Raw genomic sequence first — 12,531 nt, 5'->3', positions numbered from 1 at the left:
ACAAACTGTAGGTATCATCATGTTCTACTACCATAGAACGTTTGAGCAATGATATATGAAGCACAAACAAGTTTTGTGTGGTCATTTTTTATAAATTGACCACTCTGCCCGGACCTAGGTCAAGACAGACCTTTATAGATCAGACTTCAACCTTGTACAAAGGATGCCAAATTGATGCATGAACAGGTCCTGGAAATTTGCGTCGCCAAGAGCGTTAATTTTTTTTTAACTCGGCTCAAAACCGTGGGAGGGAGGTTGGGCCCCGGCAGGGCGCGGGTTAAAAAACGTCTCCGTAACCGCTGACACCGCTTGCTGAAACCAAACTACTCTTTTTTGCTAGGTGGAAAATGGAATTACATACTTCTTAACTCTCGAATAAAACGGCGTCCCAGACACCGAAGCCTCGGCGGAAGTCGCGCAGCGCAACGGACATTACGGCAAGCACATCAGGTCGTCACGCTCGGCCCGTCACACTGTATAAAGGGCGCGATATTTGCCATTTCAGCTCCATGCCCAACTTTTGAACTTAAAGGGCGTGACCTTTGCCACTTCAGCTCTACTCCCAATAATCGAACTAAACACGCGCCCGGGTGGCTGGCTGGATACCCTTCGCCTGGGTGGGGGGGGGGGGGGGTCAATTTGACCCCCGAGATATCAAGAACTATGAGAGCTAGAGACACCAATGTCGTAGGGTATGTTGACCTGTACGTGAACTCACTTACGTGAAAGGTTGAGGTCATGACCTTACGGTGAAATAAGATTAAACAGGGTCAAATTCCAGGTTGGTCTCCAAAGTGCCCTCAGAACCTAGATAACTCATTCTAAGCAAAACGTCACATGCTCGTTTAGGGTCAGTGAACTTGATTGACCTTTTTAAGGTCATGGTGACTAAAATCGTGAAAGACCGCTCTGAGTTTTGCATTTAAATAACGACAAATATTACTCTAGGCAGTATGCTCCTAAGAACCAAACGTTGACATTGGCCATTTAAGGTCAGTGACCTATTCTGAACTCTAAGAAGTCCATGGAAGAGGTAAAATGCGGTTCCTTCTATCAAAAATTCGAAATGAGCACCAGAAGCTATCCACACAGCAAGCCCTAGAGTAATAAAACAACGTAGTTTCGACCTTGGTCTAACATTCATACCTGATCGAAAGGTCAATGCGATTTGCTCATTCAACTGTTTTTTTTTGGGGGGGGGGTCTGAGAAAGCATTTCAGAGATGTATGGCTTCGTCTGACACTCCGTTGTTGCATCAGATTAAACTTAAACGATTCCCTAGAAATTGGCTTCGCTGAAACCATGGTCTGACTCTCACCTGCCATAGGTCAGCGACCTTTCAACATGCATGTGAATTTTTCACCAAAAGATCCGGTATTCAATTGTCTACAGCTATGCAAAATTTGGCGCGGCTACGTCGCGCCCTTCGGAAACCATTCTGGAAAACCTTTGGGGGGAGGGGGGCAATTTGAACCCCGCCCGAGCGCGTGTTAAAGGGCATGATCTTTGCTACTTCAGCTCCAGTCCCAATTACCGAACTTAAAGGTCCTGATCTTTGCCACTTCAGCTCCAGTCCCAGTCATTGAACTGTGAGGTAGCTCAGCATAGCAGGCAGAATGAAATCGGACAAAATCGCGAGCTACGTCAAAATAGTCGAGGATGGCCGAGGACGTAGATGCCCAGCAGGGGCGAAAAAATGATTTTCCCACTGGGAGGAAACAAGCTAGTGGACAATTCTGCAATAAAACGCTGGTGGTGGCGATACGAACAGCTAATAATTCCTTATGTGACATTATTTTATCGCGTTGACATGCATTGAAATTACGAACATAGGCAGCAGGAGCATTCGGTGGGCGGGGGGGGGGGGGGCTGAATTCCCCACGACCTGGGCTCCAGCCTCCCAAGTTTGAGAGAAAATTTGGCGAAATCCAAGGACAGATGCGTTCGTTTGCATATTCTTGCGGCAGTTTTCACCATTTTTCCTTGTTCAGCCCCTTCTCCAACTTATTTTGCGAAACTACGCCCCTAGTAGGCAGTAGGAGTCACTGCGGTAGAAGCAATGTTGCTACATGCATGTTGCAACACCATGGCGTGGCCAGTTCTAGTCTGATGTAGCTCGCCCAATTGCTCTCATTTGTAGGCTCCTCCAGGATTTTGGTGACGTTTGACCTTGGGAGATTCTCTGACGCGCATCATTTTTGAGGACGGAGTGTGTCGTGTAGCACTAATGCCGCGCATAAGCAGAGGACGCGTTTTGCAGTAGAAGTAACAACGACTATAACTTGTTGATTCTGCGGTAGGAGCAACAACGATTATAAGTTTTTGATGCATGCACTTTACCGTGTGGCATTAATGTTGCGTTAAGTATTGGCAGCAGAGGCATCGTCGCATGGGGTAAAGACTATAATATTTTGCAGATGAAGCTATGGCGGAAATAGGTCGATTAAGTATGAGTTTTTAGCACTGGTAACGCTTATCAGTACTGACAGCAGAGCACATTGTCGTCTATAAGTTGATATGTAAACGTTTTTGCGGACGTAGTTCTGCGTACAACTACTGTCGTCGCGCTTCTGTCAGTCACACTGTTTTAGCAAGCACTTAATCGTGACACCTTGCCAGCCTGCCCGTTTACCCGTTAAGATCTGGCTTCTTTAAAGGCCCAAAGTCGCGGCAGAACCAGCATTAAGGATCCCCCTACCATCGGGTGGGGGTGGGGGGTGGCCGCGGTCGTCAGCTGATGACGAGCTCTCGCCGTATCGGGTTTCTCCCCGCCGCCCGCCCGGCACGTTAACGCGCCATGCACTGCCATCTGACGAGCGACGTCAAGGTGGTGATTGACGTTACCTTCGCCAGGCGGCATCCGATTCGGTTCCTAGACGGCTTTCCGGCATGGGAAGCATGCCCCCAGGTACGGAGCATTTGTGGGAGGCTGGGGGTGCCCGCTTTGGCCTGCATAAGAGCGCCATTTCAGACACAAGTGCAATATAAGGCATGGTAAACTCTCTTGGGGCTCCAGGAGGAAGGTAAACTCTCTTGGGTTTCTCAGAGGAAGGTAAACTCTCTTGGAGCTCTCAGAGGAAGGTAAACTCTCTTGGGGCTTTCAGAGGCAGGTAAACTCTTTTGGGACTCTCAGAGGACGGTAAACTCTCTTGGATTTCTCAGAGGAAGGTCAACTCTCTTGGAGCTCTCAGAGGAAGATAAACTCTCTTGGGGCTTTCAGAGGCAGGTAAGCTCTTTTGGACTCTCAGAGGTATGTACAATCTTTTGAGGCTCTCAGAGACAGGTAAATTACCCTGAGGCTCTCAGAGACAGGTGAATTCTCTTGGGGTTCCCAGAGGCAGGCTTGTGTTTGATTCAAGCTGAATCATGTATCAGCTGATGCTTCGATGGTTTCTGGGTGAGTCGTGGGCTGAGCCGGCTCACTAGGAAACCTGTCGCTTTAGGTCATGAGCTGAACCACGTGTCCATAGTCCCGTCCCGTCCCGTCAGAGTCCCGAATGAGTCCATAGGTTCCAAAGGGGCTCTAAGCCGGCCGAGCAGACGCAGATTTTTCAGGAAACGCGACACGATTGGACATTTTTGGGCTTCCAGGCAACCAAGAACAGTCGCAAGTGAATGTGAAGCTCTCACGAGTCGACAAAAAGCCGCTTGTGACCCCAGTGTCCGCTGTCTTCGCTGCCTGCCGGCCGCTGCACCCACTGTCCGCCGTTGGTCCGCCCGTCTGCTGTGTCCACCGTCCCCGACGTCGCGTGTCTGCGGCACCCGTTGGAGTTGGGCCAGCGGACGACCCTGATCCAGGGTCAATGCTGGTCTCTTAATGGAGCATCCGTGGCGTCGTTGGCAGCGATGATCGGGCTAAGCGGCCTTGTGGAGACAGGGTGTTGCCTTGTGGTGCTTGGTACACCCCGGCCACCCACTGACGTCACCGCTATGCAGTGAGCTCACCAAGCTGGAAATGTAGGGGAGTTTCCAGACCTCATTGTGCTGACATGAAATCGATTCGTTCGCTTGTTGCATGTTTGGACGTGCTGGGTGATAATGCAAGTTTATCGTCAGGTTTTCTGGAGGGGATGGCCTTAGCGTTCATGAGCGGGATCCTGGCTTTTCATCCGTCGGAGCTACTCATTCGGAACTGCTAGAAGCATACATCGGAGGTATTGCTGAGTTCTGCAATTATTCTATTCCTACCACATTTCATCTCTAAACAGCGACTTGATATTCACGAGGGAATTACTAGCAACGCTCTGTCATAGCATCAGCTCCCCATTTTGGATGAACCAATCTTTGCATTGAGAAGTGATAAAGTAATGTAATCGTTGGCTGAATCGCGTCAACAATGTTTTATGCACGACTCAAGCTTCAACAATTGCGCCACGGAGCAGTGGCCGCCTCCGAAATCTACGCCAACTGAGCATCATCGTACCCTTGATCGCGGAGCGGGATCGCCAGATGTCCCTCTGGTTACGGAGCGAGATCGTCAGATGTCCCTCTGATCGCGGAGCGGAATCGCCAGATGTCCCTCTGATCACGGGGAGGGATCACCAGATGCACCGCTTCGTCTCCGACTGTCTGGAGACGGCGACGTCCAGCTGCGGCGACCTGCGCGCCGTCGGCAGCAAGTCGGTCTGCTTCGAAGCGCCGCTGGCGCCCGTCGCCGCCGGCTGCCTCGTCTACTCGGTCGGCGTCGGCGCCGACTGGAGCCTCGAGCGGCAGATACTGGCGCGCGGCTGCGAGGTGCACCTGTTCGATCCGACGGCGTCGATGCCGGAGGACGCCGCCGCCACCGCCTGAGTCTGCTTCACCTGTGGGGAGGAGCCTCGAGCACGGGGGGGGGGGGGGATCGGTGGGCGCATTACGCTGACGCCCACCGACATCGTGATGGGGCTCGACCACACGGGCGGCAAGATCCAGTTCCTGAAGGTGGACGGCGATAACGCGGCTATGTACGTGATCATCCAATAGATGACCTGCTCCAAGGGCATGTTCGTGTTGGGCCCAGGTCACCCAGATTGCCGTCCGAACGCGGTTGCCCACAACCTGCCGCGCCCAGACCTGTAACCAAGTGATGGCTCTTTCTGAGACCTACGCCATGTTCTGTCATGCTTGCACTATATGGTTGAGAAACAAGTGTGTCGAAAAGGCCTTCAATAAAAGAAGCGCATTTGCAGATGCATGTGATCTTTATGTGGATAAAAGTGCAGTTCAAAGATTCTTTTGTGTCTAATCTTGAGCTGATTTTGATCAGCGAGCGACGTACCGCTGTGCATCAACCAAAGGTGGCGAATCGACGAAGTTTTCCTTCGAGTCAAATCAGTAGTGACTGCCAAGAGACGGGCTCAGCTCAATTTCAAATGCAACTCCCTATCGCGGGAACAGTTCGAAACGCTAAAAGCTGACGGCTGATGCTCCCTTGGAGAAGAGTCCCCAGCATTTCCTTAGCCGATACTAACAAGATCTCGGTGTTTCGTCCAGCTCATTGTGGTGGGTCACGCGTCCGGACTTGAAATGGCTCCCTTGTTGCATTCAGGTCAAGCATGCCTCTTCTGGCGGGGACCTGCACAAGAGCATGCAGGTGTGTGACTGGTTCGCAAGGACCATGCGGCCAGCTACACTGACATCTTGAAGATCTTCTGATTCTCAGGAACGGAGCATTTTCCTCCATGGACAAGTCAGCAGAATGGATGCGGTGTTCTGGGCATCATCACCACCGAGAGAAATGTTTCAAAAGCTTCTTCACGGAGAGAAGTGTACAGCGTCGGTAACCTTGATCAAATTAGCAGCCGTGGATCGAATGAGAAATCTTGGCTCGAGGAGGATCGAAATACAGCTCCTGTGAACACCGGCAGCCATTGTGAGGCTCTGGAGAATATGTGGAGAGGCTTCGGGAAAGTGAAGGCATCAAGAGAAGGCCAGTGGTTTAAACAAAACGGTGCGACCCCACGCACCTTGTCAGGAACTAGAAATGGATTCCAAGCGCGTGTCGAAAATCGCATCATCTTCTAACGCATGCAACACGAGTGATCGCCTTCCTCCACTGACATCAGCCCACCAGATTTCTGCTTGCGCGGATACCTGAAAGGCAACGTGTACAGAAACAGGTGTTGCACGATTCAGGAGGCAAAGGCTGCCATCGAGTTTTGCACGGTTCGGGAGGTAAAAGCTGCCATCGAGTTTTGCACGGTTCAGGAGGCAAAGGCTACCATCGGGTTCGTTGCAGGGATCATCTTTTGGGAGGCGTGCAGGTAGCTGTCGTGAGACATTCTCTGCACCCTGTCGATGAGGGTGCAGAAAGCGCATTGAGAATGCTCTGGGTATGAACCGTGCAGCTGCAAACTATTGTGTTGTTCTTTTTATTTTTGATGATAAACCTGGAAAATGGGTTCTATTTTCCCGTCTTTTCTTTAAATGGACTGCTCGTTATAGGAATTACAGATATTGTTTGCTCAAAGTTCTCATGCTCAGTTATCGACCTTTAATAGACTATGGGGTACTAATAAAACGACGTTGCAGAGAAAACATCCATAATTATGCTGACGGGTGTTTCGAGCCGAGGATGTGATCATAAGCACAGCTTGAGGCGTCCAGCACTGTCTATGTAACCAATGTTTGCCCTATAACGTCGTTAAACCAGCACTTCCTGGCATAGCTGAGGTCCATAGCTCAGCATGAAAACTGCTTGCTCATCAAACCAGTGCAAACCTCTGCAAACCGGCAGCCGAAGTTCAGTGTTTTGCTAATATCAAGGAGTTTTCAGATGTTTATTTTCCGACCTGATCTGGCAATTACTTGGTACGCACTTCCATAATGTCTGTGCAAATGATGCCCATGCCTATGCTATACTGCACCAGTTTTACAACGAATCTCTCGCATCCAACACGTAGCGTCCAATTCTCAGCCGGCAGCGTAATCTGGGTGGGTGAGAGCGTCAGGTGGATGATGATGTCACTGCCCAGCCGCGCAGTTTAGGCGGCTGTGGCAGTGCGCCGCTGGCAGACGGGATGCCGTGCCGGCCTGTCAAAAGAAGCTGACATGTTTCAGAGACGAAATTCTGTCTAGTTCCACCACGTGCCGTGTTGTAACTGTTTCTCTGAAGGTTCTGACTGTTGCCTCACCTCTGGCAATTTTGTAATTACATCCTGGTTTTGTGGTCGTTTCAGGTGGGTGCAAGTGAGGGGGAGGAGGTCGTCTAGCTGGCATCAGCAAAACGGGAACTTACTTGCAGACTTCGCACTCAGTTGTTACAATTACGAATAATCAATTGATTAAAAATAATACAAATCACCAATACAATTACGGTAGCCGCCAACAGGTAGCCGGTGGCTGGTTTCCAGCCGTTGGATTTCCAGCCGTTTTCCAGCCTATAGCCGGTGGCTGTATTGCACGCAATGCCATCAATGCAACCTTGCGTACGGAGCGTTTTTGCATACGTTAATGCAGTCAGAATGGCAATCAGACATGTAGACTCAACGCTTCCAGGTGTCCGCTTACTAGAGAGGTGGAACACGCTGCGCGGCGTAGCTTTCACGAGCAGCAGATCCCGAACATACGCGAATCCCAGTGCGGCAGTCTCAGAGCTTCTGCTGATGAAGGGTGCCTCCTTTATTTGCGTCAAAAGCGTGACGTTCACCTCGGAACACTTCCAGCGAGGATTCAGGTTACGGTCACGGGTCACGATGTAGGCCTCTCCGCTCGCGTTCCGGCCGAGCGTTGTGTCTGCAGCCTTGGCTGGGTCTCACGAGGCCGCCGTCCAGCGGTGATGGTGGGGAAACCCCATTGCCGGCTCATAGATAGCACTGCAGAATAATGTCTCCGGCACGGCCCAGGTCCTGCTGCGATTGGACCTCCTGGTGCTAAAGCGGCGCCTGGCCGCGCAGACGCCGCGTCGGTAGGTGGCACTGTGGGAGGGCGCCCAGCGGCGCAGTTCAGACCGCTGCAGCAGTGCGCCACTGTCAGACGGGCTGCAGCGCTGGCAGGCGGCGGCTGGCAGCGCGAGGCGAGCGCTCTGGGCAGCAAGCGCGGCACGGCGCCGAGGCGTTCGAGGCGAGGATGCGTCTCCTTGGGTGGCTCCAGGTTCTCGCAGTCGTTCTGCACTCGGCAATGGTAAGGCCATGACCTGAAAGCGTCGTAATGTTTGCTTTTCACGAGTGTCTGCAACCTGCTGCGTTACTGTTGTGGAGTGACGTCTATTGAACTTACAGAATCCCTATAGATGTTAAGTGTCATTTGGGGGGGGGGGGGGTCCTATTAGCCACTCATCCCCGAGTTTAAAACATACCTCTGTCAACGTGCTACTAGGCTTCCAATTTTTTCATGCACAAGGATTTCCCACCCCAACTCAATCGGTTAGTCGGATGTTTGGTTGGTTGGATTAGAGCTCTTTCGACCAGATGATCATTTTAGGGCTATGGGATGAAGAAAAAATAGTTAACGGTGGGGCAGCCGCGCATACACCTGTGTGGCCAACCGACGAGCTTTGCCGGCGCAGGGACCCCGCTCGGGGTATGCGCTGAGCACCCGGTCGCGAGGCGCCTGCTGGGGGTCTGTCAGCCTTTTCGTGGCTGGCGCATGCAGCCCGCCCTGCACAAGTGGGGCGCCGCGAGGACGCATATTGAAGCAAGATAGAGAATAGGTGCGATGGATGCTCGGTCGGGGCCCCCTTTCCCACGGGCTCTCCGCCCACTCGTGACTGACGCATGCAGCCTGCCCTAAACAAGCGGGGCATCGCGAGGATGCAGGATGAGGCAAGATAGAGGATAAGAGGGTTGGACTTGTGCCGACTCGATCTTTCTTCCCACCTAAACGTCGAACAAGTCGCGCCTCTCGGTGCGGTCTGCGGGTAAAGCCGTCACCTCTATCTCCAGAGCGCGTCGATGCTTGGGACGAAGATGCCCACCGTGCAGCACCCTCCACCAACAACCCCGGCTCTAAAACCGTTGCCGGCACCGACAGTGTTCCCCACCTTGTGCTCCAAGTGCACGAAGAGATGCGGCGTCAGACGATGCTGCCATCTGGCGGGCTGCCGGCCGACCGACGTCACCTGGCCTGATTTTGACTGAGGTGGCGGTATGCAGGGAGAACGGCACGAACCCTGGCTTTTGATTTTACCGGCGGTTTGTGTTATAACGAACGGGCGTGCTGCTGTGATTTGTAAGACTATGCCGCCGTAGATGTTGCGTAGATGGGAGACGGAGGACAATTTCAAGTAGGATGTGAACGCTTCCTCGCAGCTTCAACGCATGCCATCTTCTTAATACATGATGCGCACGCTGATGTCGCTGATGTCTTCCGAGAAAAGTTGTGAGGAATTCATTTCAGCCATGAATGTACCATGCTGTAAAAGTTTCGTGACGCCACAAAGGCGTCGTCTGTGACCGGCACCGGCAGTGCTCGTCAGACGCGTGGTTTGTTTTGGACGGGAGCTCTGAACCGCCAGCGCGCCGCGCTGAGGCGGCCGAACGAGAGCGGCCTCGCTACGGTAAGGGCGTCGTAAACTGAGTGGGTGGGAGGCCCGGCGTACACGGCAGCCGCGTCCATGTATGGCCTCCGCCCCACGTCCGAGCCTCCGGCTGATCGAGTTCTTTGTGTGTCGCAAGGTGGCAAAGTGCCAACCAACCAACGCGCCCCCTTGTTCAGGCAGGTTTCATCGTGGGCAGGATGCCAACTGGCTAAAACCGCACGTGCAAGTAGTTCGAGTACCTATGTCGTGTCGTTGGACGGGTAGTGTCTCGCGTATTAATTTATTTTAGCACACCGCGTCTATAAACGCCTTGAGTCTTGCTGGCGGGCCCAAGACCACTTTAAGCCCATTGATGCGCTTGTTTCATGTACGTGCTGCAGCCGTAATTGCCGTAACTGCCGTAATTCGACTGCAATCTGCTTGGCCTTTAATGAGCTTGCTCCTTATACGTTTAAAGCTTTTAGCCAGACATGGGCATTAACAATACATAATGTACCACTTTGCTCTAAAAAGATGCGTGATTTAACATGCGCCCGGGTGGGCCGCTAGACACCCTTCGCTCGGGTGGGGGGGGGGGGGGGGGGGGGAGGTCAATTTGACCCCCCACCCGAGCGTGTGTTAACCTTACGCGCTAGATTTGAGGCCTGCCATCGCGCACACCAATGAAGAGCACTCACTCGTTCCTGCACAGCCATTCATCCAGAGCTCCACTATTAAGTCCGAGCTTTGTCAGCCGTCTCTACAGTTTAAGCTTAATCGCACAGGCCAGTATCATTGACAGAACAATAGCACTGCACTGCAAAGGGTTAATCGAAGCTACCGGCACCGCATGATCCACATGGCCGCGCCGGGCGAGTCTTCGGCACTCCTGCACAGTTTGCCGGTGAAGATGGCAGCAGGAGGTGGCCATTCCTCTCGCCCTGTTGAACCTGCTGACGGCGCTGTTCGCCATCTGCCTGGTGATGGTAAAGCTTAACCACCTCCATCGTGATCCGTATCAGCTCTCTCTGGTCGGTGATGTCCTGGAGGGTTTTGCCTACGCCGTGCTCCTTACTGGAGGGAGGGAGCCGGCCTACGCCGTGCGCCCTACTGGAGGGAGGGGGCCGGTCTACGCCGTACTCCCTACCGGAGGGAGGGAGCCGGCCTACGCCGTGCTCCCTAATGGAGGGAGGAAGCCGGAATACGCCGTGCTCCCTTCTGGTGGGAAGGAGCCGACCTACGCCGTACTCCATACTTGAAGGAGGGAACCGACCTACGCCGTGCTCCCTACTGACGGAGGCGGCTGTCGCTACCAGCATATGTGCATGGCCCGGCCCGACTGCGTCGCCTTCTCCACCCACGCTGATGGCGACCATTGTGTTCTGTTTCGGCTCACGGGAGCAGCGAAGTGGCTAATGCAGCTCGACATCAAACAAATCGTGCATAAGGACGGCAGTGAATAGGGAGGACGAATGTCCCACTAAGGAATCCGTCAAGTCGCTAACCTTACCGGATAGCGCCATGACCTTGCCCTCGAATGCGCCTCGATCCCCGCCCACACCAAGGGCAACCGGGCAGCACGAGTGTGTGTTGCAATCCCTTACACCTTCATTCCAATGCTTCCCACTTTTAATTCATCTCCCACTTTTCCTCTGAGGCTTTGTTTGTTGTTCGGTTGTAGTTTATGCAGTTTACGTACTCAACGATTGTAGTGTGGACATTTCACCATACTCAGCAATCTACTGGTCTTATGGGCTAAATGCAATGCATACAAAACTTACGTAGGCTGGCGAATGTGCTTTCTAAAGAGAACTGCTGTCGTTCGGAACCGAGCTGGAACAATTGAACCGAAGAAGCCTGCATCTTTTTCATTACGGTTCGACGTGGCAGTTCGTCATTCGATGCAAATGAGATTATATTTGTCAATAGCTCCGAAGTGAGTTATATGTTATTCTCAGGTACCAACTTCATTACGATGCTCTGCACCCATTTTCTTCCAATGCCATGATTACGGCCTGAAATACAGCTTCAATCTGCAGTTAGGTGTTTGACGCTGCACCATCAATTGCATTTTGGTGCACGCCTCCTATAAAGATTGCTACAAAATAGTTCAAATGGTTTTCGGATTAGCAAATGCTTTGGATGTCATTTGTCCAGGTGATTTTTTCAGGGCTACGTGTATATTGTTTAGGAAATATGGCAGGACATTTCCAACGCTTTCTCTTGCACATGAACAGGCGGCGCCAACGTGCAGTGGTTTGCTTCAAACCTGATCAACCCAACAGCGGGGGAGCCCGGCATTGGCAAAACTATGCGGCACGTCCCGTTCGGCAAATTTCCATCTTGCTTCGTACGAGTGCCCACCATTTCATCAGTCACCAGAAGACGCAAATGGTTCTCTGTCCGTGACGCGCCGTCTCGCTCGGTGCTGCCGTTCTCTGACAGTGTGGCGGCTCTCGCTGGGCCGCGGCCGCGCGGCCGCGTGGGGTTCAGTCGCCCGGGTCGATGGCCTGCTGGAGCATGGCGCACCAGCCGCCGGATATACACCCCTAGACGCCGTACCAGCCGCCTGAGGTCCGTTCCGGGACGCCGCACCAGCCGCCGGATATACACCCATAGACGCCGTACCAGCCGCCGGAGGTGCGCCCCGAGACGACGCACCACCCGCCGCAGGTCCGCCCGGAGACGCTGCGCGAGCCGCCCGAGGTCCGCCGGTGCGCCGGTTTGAAGGTGATTGTACAGCCTGCCGGAGAGGTATCCTAAAAAGCCTTGGGTGAGGGGTGCATGACAGCCCCCCCCTCATGCAATGACTGTCACCGAAAGCAGGTTTAACACGATGCACTGACCTTTTTTTGTACAAAAAAGCTTAAAAGTTCAGTCACCAGAGCCGATTTATTTTTGCTCCGGCAGTGAGTCAAGCAAGGTAGGCACAATTCAAACACACATGCGACATATAGAAAAAGAATGACCAAAATTCGCGACTATGTGACAAGGGGGATATCCAACAACACATTCGGATTAGTTGTATGTGAGACAGACGCAAACAGACTGACGCAAAGAATGCAGACGGGCGCCAGCCGGTTGACCCACATAGC

General features: G+C 52.8%; 1 long non-coding RNA gene across 1 annotated transcript; it reads left to right on the top strand.

The window, feature by feature from the left end:
• The first annotated feature begins 7,934 nt into the window (after nt 1–7,934).
• LOC119099475 (uncharacterized) lies at nt 7,935–9,267 on the top strand. Its single transcript, XR_005094377.1, has 2 exons — nt 7,935–8,100; nt 8,862–9,267. It is a non-coding gene; the product is annotated as an uncharacterized LOC119099475 (long non-coding RNA).
• Nucleotides 9,268–12,531: the final 3,264 nt, after the last annotated feature.

This window comes from Pollicipes pollicipes, unplaced genomic scaffold, assembly GCF_011947565.3.
Source record: "Pollicipes pollicipes isolate AB1234 unplaced genomic scaffold, Ppol_2.1 Scaffold_4740;HRSCAF=5597_pilon_pilon_pilon, whole genome shotgun sequence".
Lineage (NCBI taxonomy): Eukaryota > Metazoa > Arthropoda > Thecostraca > Pollicipedomorpha > Pollicipedidae > Pollicipes > Pollicipes pollicipes.
Note: the sequence above shows the minus strand (reverse complement) of the source record. Positions and strands in the feature narration are given on the sequence as shown.